Source organism: Geospiza fortis, unplaced genomic scaffold (genome assembly GCF_000277835.1).
Source record: "Geospiza fortis unplaced genomic scaffold, GeoFor_1.0 scaffold23, whole genome shotgun sequence".
Classification (NCBI taxonomy): domain Eukaryota; kingdom Metazoa; phylum Chordata; class Aves; order Passeriformes; family Thraupidae; genus Geospiza; species Geospiza fortis.
Window position 1 is genome coordinate 1,657,064 of NW_005054303.1, and position 12,076 is coordinate 1,669,139.

At 36.6% G+C, this 12,076-nt stretch overlaps 1 protein-coding gene across 2 annotated transcripts in view; it reads left to right on the forward strand.

The window, feature by feature from the left end:
- The window catches only part of PPP4R4 (protein phosphatase 4 regulatory subunit 4), a 58,310-nt gene that overhangs the window by 9,466 nt on the left and 36,768 nt on the right, over positions 1–12,076 (forward strand). The window lies entirely within an intron of this gene.

Here is a 12,076-nt window from a genome sequence, read left to right on the forward strand (position 1 = left end):
CATCTCCCAAAAAATCTGAGTACTCTTGAGGCTCTTCAGAAGAGTGGCTCTTAGTGCTGATATACCCTGTATTTTTGCTTCAGGGCTGTTTAAAAGCTTTTCTGAATCTCTGCAAAGCAAGGTAGATAGAACTCCATTATATATTGGTTCATATTGCTACACTCTACACTTTATGTGAAGTTGTTTTACTGAGGTGAAATTCTGATTATAATTTTAGGATTTCAGGAACTAGGACTGCAGTCTTGGGCCTGTATCTGTGCCTTTGCAGATATGCTGTGACACAAGAATTTGGAACAAGACAAGAAATAGCTTTGTTGAGATTTAAAATTAATCCTGCTCTCTGGGGTAAACTTGTATAATGGTTCATTGAGCTATTTTTAGAGTTAACTTTAGTAATATTAATGTTTTTTTCCTTGTTCCACCAGCTGGTACTCTAAATGCCAACACTGAGTTACCCTGGATTCTGTCAAGCCTTGGAGCCCAAATCTTTATGTCATAGGAAACGTAACTAGGATCATTTAATCACTTAGACAGAAATTTTTTCACAGCCAAGACAGAATGGGAATGTAGACAGTCCTTGAGACTAAGAAACTCAAAGAGGTCTACATTATTCATTGAGAAGTTCTCCAACACTGGTAGGAACATTTTATTTAATCTTTTAGGGGCAGTTTTTTGTATAAGAGAAGTTCTCTTTAGTTCTTGAGGACAAATAGAACAGGAAATTGAAGTGATTTCTATAGCAAGGGCTTCTATTGACATAGTCTGATAAAACTCATATTACAGCTAAAGAACCAACTGTTTTCATTATACACAATTATAGGACTCTGTACCTGAATAAGAAGGTCACTTCAGATTCACAAACTGAGGCCAGAACTGGCATCTCTACTCAAAGACAGTTATGTCCTCAGGCAAGGTTTTTTAAAAAAAACCACCAGTAATACAAAAGCACATTGATGGGAATTGTTCATAACTGAGTTTTTCTTGAAATTTACCCTTTGAGAATTAATGTGTCACTGGCATTCTTACATCTTGATTCTCTCCTTCACCTCAGTGAATCTTTACCTTCCTAGATCAGGTTGTGGATGTGTCTTTGTAGTCTGAACAGTAACAGTATCCTTTGCAGGCTTTGAAAACTAAACTTTGACAAGATGGAATGTTTGCCTTTGAATGCTAATTCCCTATGGTCTATCCACCCTTGTATATGGAAGAAAAATGTCTTTCTGGTGTAAGAGTGATAATTAAACAGAATGAAGAAAGGGACACAAGGAACCGCTTGAAAACTTTTGCTAGATCTCCTGGATACATCTGTCTGAGGCTTTTTTGCTGCTGCCTGATACTTTTACACAAGCAGAAAGTACCAGATGTTTCACATCGGTGTTATTATTTGAATGGACTCTTGGTGATGCAGGTATTCTTATTTAAATTATTCTATTTACCTTCTTTTACATTCAGATAAATGTTTCTGCATGTTTCTCTTTGCAAAACATTACCCTGTGAGGGGTTAATGTTAAGAAATAAAAATATCAGGCTTGGGATGTGTCCCTGTATCTTGGTAGCAGTTGTTCTAGCAGCAGTTTTGTTTATTCCATGTTACGTGACTGTGGGCTGTGAGAATATGTACAACTCTCAGGTACAGCGTAGCTGAGTCATTCCTTGTCAGTTGTATCAATTCAGAGCAGGACCAAGGGTAATTGCTCTGCTTTGCTGATCTCATTAACTGTTGTTGGAAATGTCTTGCCCATCTATCCCTTTTATATTACCTTTCCTAACAGGCTGTACATAGACAGTCCTTCTTAGTCATTGCATAATTCCAAAATTGCAGTTGCTTTGTTTACAGAAACATGCTACGGTGTAAATTTAGCCTCAGTGTTTCTATGTAATGCCTACTTTCACGTTCTTCTACTAGTTTTTGAATTTACTATAAGAAAGTCAGGTGTAGGCAGTGGGCAAGCAGGGATAGATGAACTGGCATGAATGGAATTGCATCATTGTAAGTGTGTGTGAGTCCAAGCTGAGTATAGTAACAGAGGTTTGTTGTAAGACTTCAGATATTTTTTTTAAACTGACAATGTTTGCAAGATTCTATAAATGAAGGTGACCCACATTGCTAAGTCAATATGATGTGTAGTGGTGAAGAAAGGCTGCAGTCTCAAATAACATAGTCCTACATTCTTTCTAATAGGGAGAAAAAGCAATTTATGCATTCTTCTTGTCCTTATCCATTTTTCAAGAATCATACAGTTTAAGAGAATACTTCTAACTTTGGAAAAAGACCAAAGTTATGGCATTTTTTCCTAGGACATTTTTCTCATAAGTTTTTAGAGTTAAATCTCCTATTTGATTGTTGGGGGGAAAAAAAGATTTTTTTTCTTTCTCCAGTCTATCTTAAATCAGAATGATGTAGTTTTTTTATTTTTTTAAATGGCAAAGCAATGCAACTTTAAATAAAATTGCATATGTTTCTACAGGGTTTTATGTGATAGTCCAAGAGAAAAGGTATAAACAGAAAGTCTTGAAAGACTTTTGTTTATTGGAGTAGCTTTGTGTCCAAATTGTCAATTATGCCTCTAGAAAAAATTCAACATTTTTTGAAGTAAAACCAGTAAATTAATTTGGGTAGGTATTGATTTGCTTCTCTCTCTCCCCACCCTTGCTGCCTCTCCATGGCTATTGTTGAACAACAAAGAACAACATTAAGCACTGGAGCCACCAGTTTATGCTACAATTAAATAAAGGCTGTTCAAAGCTGCTTGTTTAATTCCAAAGTATTTCTCTTTACCAGTTGGAGTAGACCAGGAAAGTTGGATTCCAGGTGGATTAAAGCATTTGATAACACAATTGATATTAACAGAGCTGCACAGCAGAAGTGATGTTGCACTCAATAATACCATTGTATTTTGCTTGCAGTAGTTTATCCCTGCAAAATGGGATGATTTACTGTTTGTCTGTGCTGCATGAGAAGTGCAGCTGACCAGCTTGTGGTCAGATTTTCTGAAGTGTATATACTGGCTTTTTTTTCCCTCCTCCTTAGCGAAATTGCTTGGTAACTTCTGTTACCAAGCATATATTGAGAGGGCTCAACTAGGGACAGAAAGAAAATGCTTTAAACATGCTAATTGTATTTTTGTTGTAAACAGGGGTTGATTGTATTGTTTCTAGCAGAATAAACGTATGTAAAAGAGAAATGTGAAAGGTGTCTGCTTTAATACACTTTTTTGTATGATAATATTGCTTATATTGTTGGGCAGGTTTGGAGATAAAAATCCTATCTTGAAATGGAGAAACAGAAAATATGCCATTTTCACTGCTGAAATTGTAACTGAGCTTTTTGAGGGGGAGGATTTATGTCCATATTAAATAGCAAAACATGAGTCATTGCCTGATTGCTGCTCGCACCAAAATTTTTCTGTTATAAACAGTTGATCTCTTTTATGTAATTTCATTTCAAAGCTCAGGACTAGGACACCTATTTCTCTGCCATTTTGGGAACTAGAAGTTGGTTAGACTGTAGTTAGATTCAGGGCAAGATTCAATTTTATTTTTGTTTTTTTCCAACTGCAGCAATTGATAGTCACTAAATCAATGGAGAAAAGAATTATACCGAAAATTAACCTGCTTATTTACTACAGGTTTTAACCCAAGAGTATGTCTATTTCTTCTTGTTTTTATCACTATGTAAAGCAAACTTAGGTGTATTTTAAGGGTTATTTGTAAATTCTTTTGAACCGTGCGTGCTTGTTGTATTGCAAGAAAATGCTTGCACCATAAGTTTGCAATAAATCATTAGATGCATACTGGTATGTAAAAATCAACTCTTATTGTGGATAAATACACTTGGGCTTTGATCACTTAAACTATCCCACCTATTTGAGAATGATGTGTTAGAGAGTAGATAGATCAATAAAATTGATATACAGATCTTTCTATCTTACATATTTATTGCAAATTCTGGGGGCATTAAGTAAAAATTTCTTCAGTGTCTTATCTTCCTTATTAAATGAAGAAGTTGGTTTTGGTCTTTTTTAATGAACAATTGGAACATGGCAGCTTTTGGATCTATTTGGTATAATGTCCCACACCTGTAAAACCCATGAGCTGAGAAAGATTCTAACTAGAGTTTAGTACTTGATAGGTCATTTGAGACGTTCATGATTCACTTTACCTGCTTTTTGGTAAAGGATGTTGGAAGTATTTTTCCCAAGTGTTATTCCTTCCCCTTTCTCACTTTCATTTTCTTTGCCCTTGTGCTGTGACTGGGAGTTTGCCTTAAGCTCGTTATTTTCAGGAGACTGCACAGTGAATACCAACTGAGATGGTTTTTGTGACATCTGTAAAGATGATGTTGGCCCAATGGAAGTTGTATAGAACTTTGGAGATCTTTATGCACTAGAATAACACTGATAGCTTCAGCACTGTGGGCTGTGTGTATGGCAAATTCTGCCAGTCAATATCCATTTGCATGGATGCCTCTTCACGTAGCTAACAAAAGTATTGTTCATGGAAATAATATATTGTGTTAATACTACACCATGAGCTTAGACTAAAAATTTATTGTCCCAAACCTTAGAGTGATCAGTTAAAGTTCTTTTTCAGTAACAAACAAACCACGGGGAGGAGGCCAGGGGAATGGCATACAAATAGTATTGTATCAATGGATGCTTTTAAACATAATCTTTCTTCTTCTGTGTTACTTCTTCTCTCATAGAATGATATTGATATCAACATAGTAAATACATAAGCCAGAAATTCTGGTGCTTAACACTGCATATATGCCGTGAAGGATCTATGCAGCTGAGCATATTTGATATGCATTCAAAGGAAAGAGATATTCTTTTCTTCAGAGATGGTTCTGGATTAATTTTAGTAAATGTGGGTGGAATTACTGGTAAATGTTTTTGTTTATTCTTTCCATTGCAGAACGTCAAACTCTTTCTGGGATAACTGTATCACTAGAAATAAGCTAATATGACTATGTGAGGAAAAAATAGTGTAGCAAAAGGCTATTTAAGATTATTTTAGTGATTTTGAAGATAGGGAATGTTACTAGGACTACTACAGTTACCTAAACATAATTGAGTAGTGTCTTGGATTAACCCCAGACAGCTGCCAAGCCCCACGCAGCCACTCACTCACTGGGGGAGAATCAGAAGGATAAAATCTGGAAAGCTTGTGGGCTGAGATAAAATCAATTTATTAGGGAAAGCAAAAGCCATGCACACAAGCAAAGCAAAGCAAACTCACTGCTTCCCACAGGCAGGCAGGTGTTCAGCCAGCTCCAGGAGAGCATGGCCCCATCGCGTGTAACGGTGACTTGGAAAGTGAAACATCATCATTCTAAATATCCTCCCCTTCCTCCTTTCCCCCCCCACTTTATATACTGAGCATGATGCCATATGGTCTGGAATGTCCCTTCAGGCAGTTTGGATCACCTGTTCTGGCTGTCTGTCCCTCCAATCTCCCATGCACCCCCAGTCTCCTCCCTAACATGGAGCAGAAAAGGCCTTGGCTCTGTGTAAGCCCTGCTCAGCAATAACAAAAACATCTCTTTATAATCTACCCTGTCTTCAGCACAAATCCAAACCACAGCCCTGTACCAGCCACTGGAGAGGAGATTAACTCTACCCCAGGCCAAATCAGCACAGGCAGGCAGGAGGATTCTGATGGTGTGCTGATAATGGTTTTATAAAGAATGCAGATATGGATTAATTATCTGTATATGAAATGCTCATTTTTATCTACTGTCTGAAATTATTCTGTCAGAGAGCTGGAAATTTGAAAGATTTGTGTCACTACTTCAATTTATTATGTTAAATGTATTACCTGGTTTGACTGTCCACTCCAACATGGAACAAATGTTACGTTTGTTTGAGAGACATGACTCTAACTCTTCTATTTAATTAAGTAGCCAAATTGTATCCTACTTTCTAAACTGAACATAAAGCAAGTAAAGCACTTTTTTTTTGGACAGAACATGAATCAGGAACAGCTTGAAATTGAAGCAGTTTTTAGTTATTTGTGTATTTGCCTCAGAAAGCTGCCTTCGATCTATGGTTGCTTTTGATACATGAGAAAGCAGCACCAGAGTCAGCTGTTTGAGGCTGTATTGCTGATGCATGGAACTGCATCAGTCTGAAGGAGCTGTCCAATATACTTGAAAATATGAGTATACTTGAAAATAGGAGTCCAAATTACTTGAAAGTATGAGTATTGAAGCTATGTATACTCCTTGAATAGTGAATAGAATGTGAACCAGCAAAGCTTTCCACTTCTAACTTATCTAAAATCTAGCTCTTATATGGAGTAAGTTCACTGCTCATGTTCATTTCCTAATTATTTTTTGCTTTTGAGTCATCAGGCCCTTTGAGTATAACAGCAGTAATTTGATAGAAATGTAATATGAACTGTTGAACGTAATTCTGAGCTCACAGTTAGATTTCCTTGGCTGGGAAATCTAGCTACTTCTAGCTGGGAAATCTAGCTACTTTTCCTTAGCTACTTCTGCAGCTAAAACTTCAAATTGTTTCTAAAATTTTAGATATATCTTTCAGTGCTCACATTTTGACACCTATATTTAACAATTTAGAACATACGCTTAGCTTGTATTATTAGATATAATGCCCATCTACTTACAATATATAGATATCTATATAAACTATATGTAAGATACCTAGTTATGGTTTTCTTATATATGAGGAAAATGCTGTGATCAAAAGCTTCAAACCCTCTCTTTACCCTTTTTTATTTTTATTTTCTTGTGGCTTTTCATTCAGTCACTGTACTAATACCCTGTACTTTCATTCTGTACTCAGGTTTTTTTTAGGGTCTCTATGATTCTTTCATATTTGCATTTTCTTTTGATCCAGTCCCTGTGATTTTGAAAAAGGCTGATCAACTAATGTACAAAGTATGTTTTGTTTACCATTTGTCTGTGTTCTACTGTTAGTAGGTTTTTGTTATGGGGATTATAAGCCTATTCTAGAAAGTTTGAATTTTTTTAAAGATTAGTAAGAAGTTCTACTTGTACTTTGATTCTAAAAGGCTAGGCTTATTCAGGCTTTTACCACTGTCTTCAACTCTTGCATATACAGAACGCACTTTTTTATGAAGCCAAGCAGATATAGGCAGAAACCAGTTAACAGTTGCTTTCCTAACCTTTAATGTGCTTTTCTTAATAGCATGCAGAGGAATTGCAAGTGGATTTAGCATAGCATAATTTGTTTTTAAATGATTGAAGAGACTCATAGCAAGGGTTGAGGTGAAGTGGCAGCTTCTGTTAGAGCTGTCAATAAATCTTGAAGAAATAAACAATTTTTTTAGACCTGTGAGTCAGTTTAAAAAGGAGAGGTTGAAATGTACAGCTACAGCTTTCTTTTTTTTAAAAATTCTCATCAGCTTCTAGGACTGTTAGATTAGATTTGCTATGAAAAAAGAGATATGGAATTGATTCAAGATGGAATATGCTATAGACAGAAAGGCTGAGAAGGTATGGTAGAAATACACACAGTAACAAAGTGCAAGCTTTGGGATCTGTAGTTTATAATGCTTTACACAGGTAAGACCCACAAACTGAAGACTCTAAGTAGATTTTAGTACTTATTAGGTCATTTAAAGTTTTCTTTCCGTGTGAATGAAGTATACAGATAGAAAAAATAAGACTAGAGAATGAAAAGATATCCTGTGTCTAAATTAGATTATAAGACAAATTTAGGTCAACAGAAGTAATTTACCCTTCTAGAATTCTGTTAGCATCTGTGATTTTTTTTTTTCACTTTCAGTTTAGAAAAATTACAGGCCTTGTACTTTTTCAGAAGACTTCTTATAGCACATAGTGCATGCTGTGAACATGACAAATCTGGTTGAATGTGAAAATTATAAGTTCTGGGTCAGTGAATGAAGATTGGCAGAATGAAAGATAATACCAGCTCATAGCTCATTTTTGCTATATCACCTAGGAATGGGAAATGGCATTATCTTGAAGTAAAAAGACTGGCTTTACTTTTTACATTCACTCAAAATAAAAAATGCCAAAACGAATTCTACCTAGAAACCATACAAAATGCAATAGGTGTTATAAGTCCTCTAAGGAAGAAGAAACATTTATCTTCTAGGAGATTGTAATGTTGATATTGAGGTAATATTTGAGAGGAAAAATTTGTTCCTTTGAGGCACTTACATTCTTGAAACTTTTCTTAAAATTCAAGGGAGAAAAGCTCAGTGTTTACTCATAAAAATTAATGTATAAACTCATGGATCTGATTATATTAGGAAGAAATAAATTATTGTGTCATTATAATGTATTTGATTTGGTTCAGAAATAGAAAAGGGGTATCTCTATGAGTAAGAAATTTTCATTTCTCTCTTTGACAGATATTCAGCAAGGAAACAAAAATAAGAGATTTCAGTTGACCAAACCTATCCTGATAAACAAGGTTGCTAGGAATACAGAACTACTGTACAGCTAAATCTTGGGTTTCGGTTCTTACTTCAATTACACCAGAAGTTTCACATGTAGTGGTGTAATTTCAGATATGTACTAAAATCTATTAGTTTCTTCTTATTTAATATATAGACCATGTAGATTTTTTGCAATAAACTAAAGATGATTCTCAAAGGAGGTCTTATGAGCCACACACTTTAATGTTATTGACAGAAATATTTATCTGGATTTTCGAGTTTGCCTTGGCAACTGCAGATTGCACAGGAAAACAGAAATCCTGGGGGGAGAATTGAAATGGAATAATTCTGAAAAGCCTAAATCCTGTCAGATACTGAGCTTTTGTACAAATAGGAAATTAAGTCTAGGATTTATGAATCCCAGTCACAGAATAGTTTAGGTGGTTGGGGACTCCTGGAAGTCATTTGGTCCAATGCCCTGGTTAAAGCAGAGCCAAATTCCAAGTCTGATGATGTTAGATGTTAGCTCATGTTGCTCAAGACATTGTCCAGATGAGTTATGAATGTGTCCAAAGATTCCCACAACCATGGACACTCTTTTTCAAGTTTGAGTGTTTGTGAATTTCATTTTCCTAATACCCAGTTAGTTACTGAATACTTTAATCTTTTTTTTTAATTGTGGTGTTCTAATCCCTCACTCATTGAAGTTGCTAAATTTTTACTTCTGTCTTCAACAAATTCAGATTTGGACCAACATAGAATGTTATAGAATCTTGCACTGAAAATAGTGTCACTTAAGGGGTGTTGAGTTAACACTGTAATTCCTTGCAGCCACTCATCAGAACTTCCATTTACACAGAGCACAGGCTTGAGTGGTTGATTCAACAATGGCTATTTAACAAATCATTTTTGCCAAACTGCTGCAGTTAGCCAGAGTGTGAAAGAAAACCTCTACACAAACAGAGCTTCAGTTAGAGCTTGGATAAACATTGTACCTCAGTCTTCTTTACAGGACTGTTTTCTGCTCCTACCATTGTGTTTTGTAGGCTAGTGTGAATGAAGGAGAGAGAAATGTAAATCTGTCTTTTCTTTTTCAAAATCCTTTGTGATAATATTGTCTTGCAGTACTTTCAGTGACTAATCTGCATTCTTCATGCTGCAGAAGGAGTTGTAGTCCTTCCATCCATTTCCTGATAGAAGTGTTTCTAATTCAGCACCCAGGGACTTTTAAAAATTTTTCTTTGTTCTTACCTTGTAGAATCTGTTTTTAAAAATGCTTTAAAAATTAACATAAGAAATCTTATTGTCTTCCTTGAGCTTCATGAAAGTTTACAAAATTGGCAACACATACCCTGGATAAAATCATGGTACAGTTGTGGGAAGGGATCTCTGGAGATCATCTTCCTGCTCAAAGTAGTGTCAGTTAGTGGCAATATATTCAGAGTCTTGTCCTGAACTCAGGATTTTGAGTCCTATGGATGAAGACTGCACCACCTGTGTGGGCAACTCTTTCCAATATTTGAATATTCTGACATAGAAGAATTCGTGGGTTTTTTAAGGTTTAAGTGGAATTTCCTGTGTATTGAATTTGTTCCCATTGTTTTGCATCCTATCACTGGGCACTGCTGGGAAGAATCTGCCTCTGTCTTCTTTACTGTCTCACATCAGAGTTTATACATGTCAAATAAGGCCCTCAAGCTTTCTCTTCTCAAGATTAAAAATCCCTTTTGTCTAAGCTTCTGCACAAATATTGTGATGAACTCACTGCTGCCTGTCTGAGATTCTTGTGTTGAATAGAGAAGAATAATCATGTTCCTTGAGCTGCTGGTGATGCTCTGGAGTGCAGCCCAGGATGCTGTCAGCTACCTTTCCCTCCAGGTCAGTTTTGTGTCCACTGGGACCTCCAGGTCCTTTCCTGCCAAGGTATTTCCCAGTTGGCTGGCCCCAGCCTCTACTGGTGCATGGGGCTGTTCTACCACAGCTACAGAACTTGCATTTCCTGCTGCTGGACCATCAGATCCCTGTTGGATTATTTCTCCAGCTTGCTGAATCAGCAGAGTCTTCTGGTCTGTCAACACCTCCTCCTGCTTTTGTGTCATCTGTATACTGAGGGTGCACACTGTCCCATCATCCAGGTCATTAATGAAAACTTTATTGCCCCCAGTAAGGTAAACCATGAGATAAACCACCTGTGGCTGGCTTCCTTGCCACTAATCACAGGTCTTTAGGCTCAATAGTTCACTCAGTTTTCAGTCCCCATCACTTTCCATTTGTCCAGCTTGTACTTCATCAGTTTATCTATGGGGATATGATGGGAAACAATGTCAGCAGCATTGCTAAAATAAGTTAAACAACTTCCACCATCTCAGCCAGTCACATGTTGTCAAGTTGGCTGGGCAGGATTGATTTCCCCTTCACAAATCCAGGGGGACTACTCACAGGCACGTTTCTGTCCTTCAAATGTTTGTAAATGGTTTCTAGGAGGATTTGCTTCAGTCTCAAGACATCACAATTATTAGGTGGACTTCATTTTATGACGGTAAAAGAAACAAGTAAAAGCAAATGCAGGGGCTAGAAGGGGAGGTTAGTGCTTTGCTTGTGCTTGAGAAGTGTTTGAAAAGTGCTTTACAAGGGGTCTTACAGTTAGGCCAGGTCTGGTACCACTGGCCAGCAGCAAGCAGTTCCTCTGCTGTTGCAGAAGAAGGAAGTATGAGGACAGGAGCATTGGGGCCCGAGAGCTTCCCTCCCTGCATGAGGATTCCCATCATTGCTAAGTCACTGGGATCTCCTATAGGATGAACTCAGAAGATGAGTCCTGAAGTTTTATATTTAAATGGTGTGTGGATTTTGCTAGCACAAAAGAGGCTGAGCTAAATTGCTTCTAAGTATAGGGTTCTGTTGTGTTCTTCTATAGTTAGCACTGTTAATAAAGGAATAGTGCCTTCAAAACACTGAGCTTATTGTGACTCTGAAGAAAAGATACAGGATTTATTTTAATTTGTTTATTAGTACAAAAATGTGTACAGCTGAGCATTTAGCAATAATTCGCTATAATTCTGGAGTTTTTAATATTTAAAGAAAATCTATGGTGCAGCTTATTTGGTAGAAATAGAAGAGAAATCTTCTGCAGTTGGAAAATTACAGACTGTGTAGGTGTTGAAATGCCTCCTGCTTCACTTTCTTAATTGGCAGTAGGCCAGATACTAAGAATTTCTGGCTTAAAGGGAAATGCTTCCCTTTTCTTTACGTTTTGAAGGATAAGGGTAGCATTTTGTTTGCTTTTTTTAGCAGTTAGGGTTTCTTCCATGTTGATACAAAATGAATAAAATTTAAATTAAAAAGCGTCTCCAAGTTACCTTGACTTCTTGCATCAGTATTGGATAACACAAAGATATGCATGCCTTGCCAAAGGAAAAGGATGTGTTGATGTTTAGTTTTAATTTTGGCATCCAGACCCTCTTGCTTTCTGATTCTATTCTAAGAGTTGATCTACTTGAGTAATTTTTCTTTTCACCTCATACTTTTTTTCATTGCTGCCTACCATTTCCTTCCCATCCTACTTTTTTTTTGTTTGTTTCCTTTTTCAATTGTGGGATTGAATGAGGAGAAAGGTACAAGATCTGTAATTTAACCATGTTTTTTACATCCTTTTTAAATCACGTTTGTGTGCATGTATATCAGA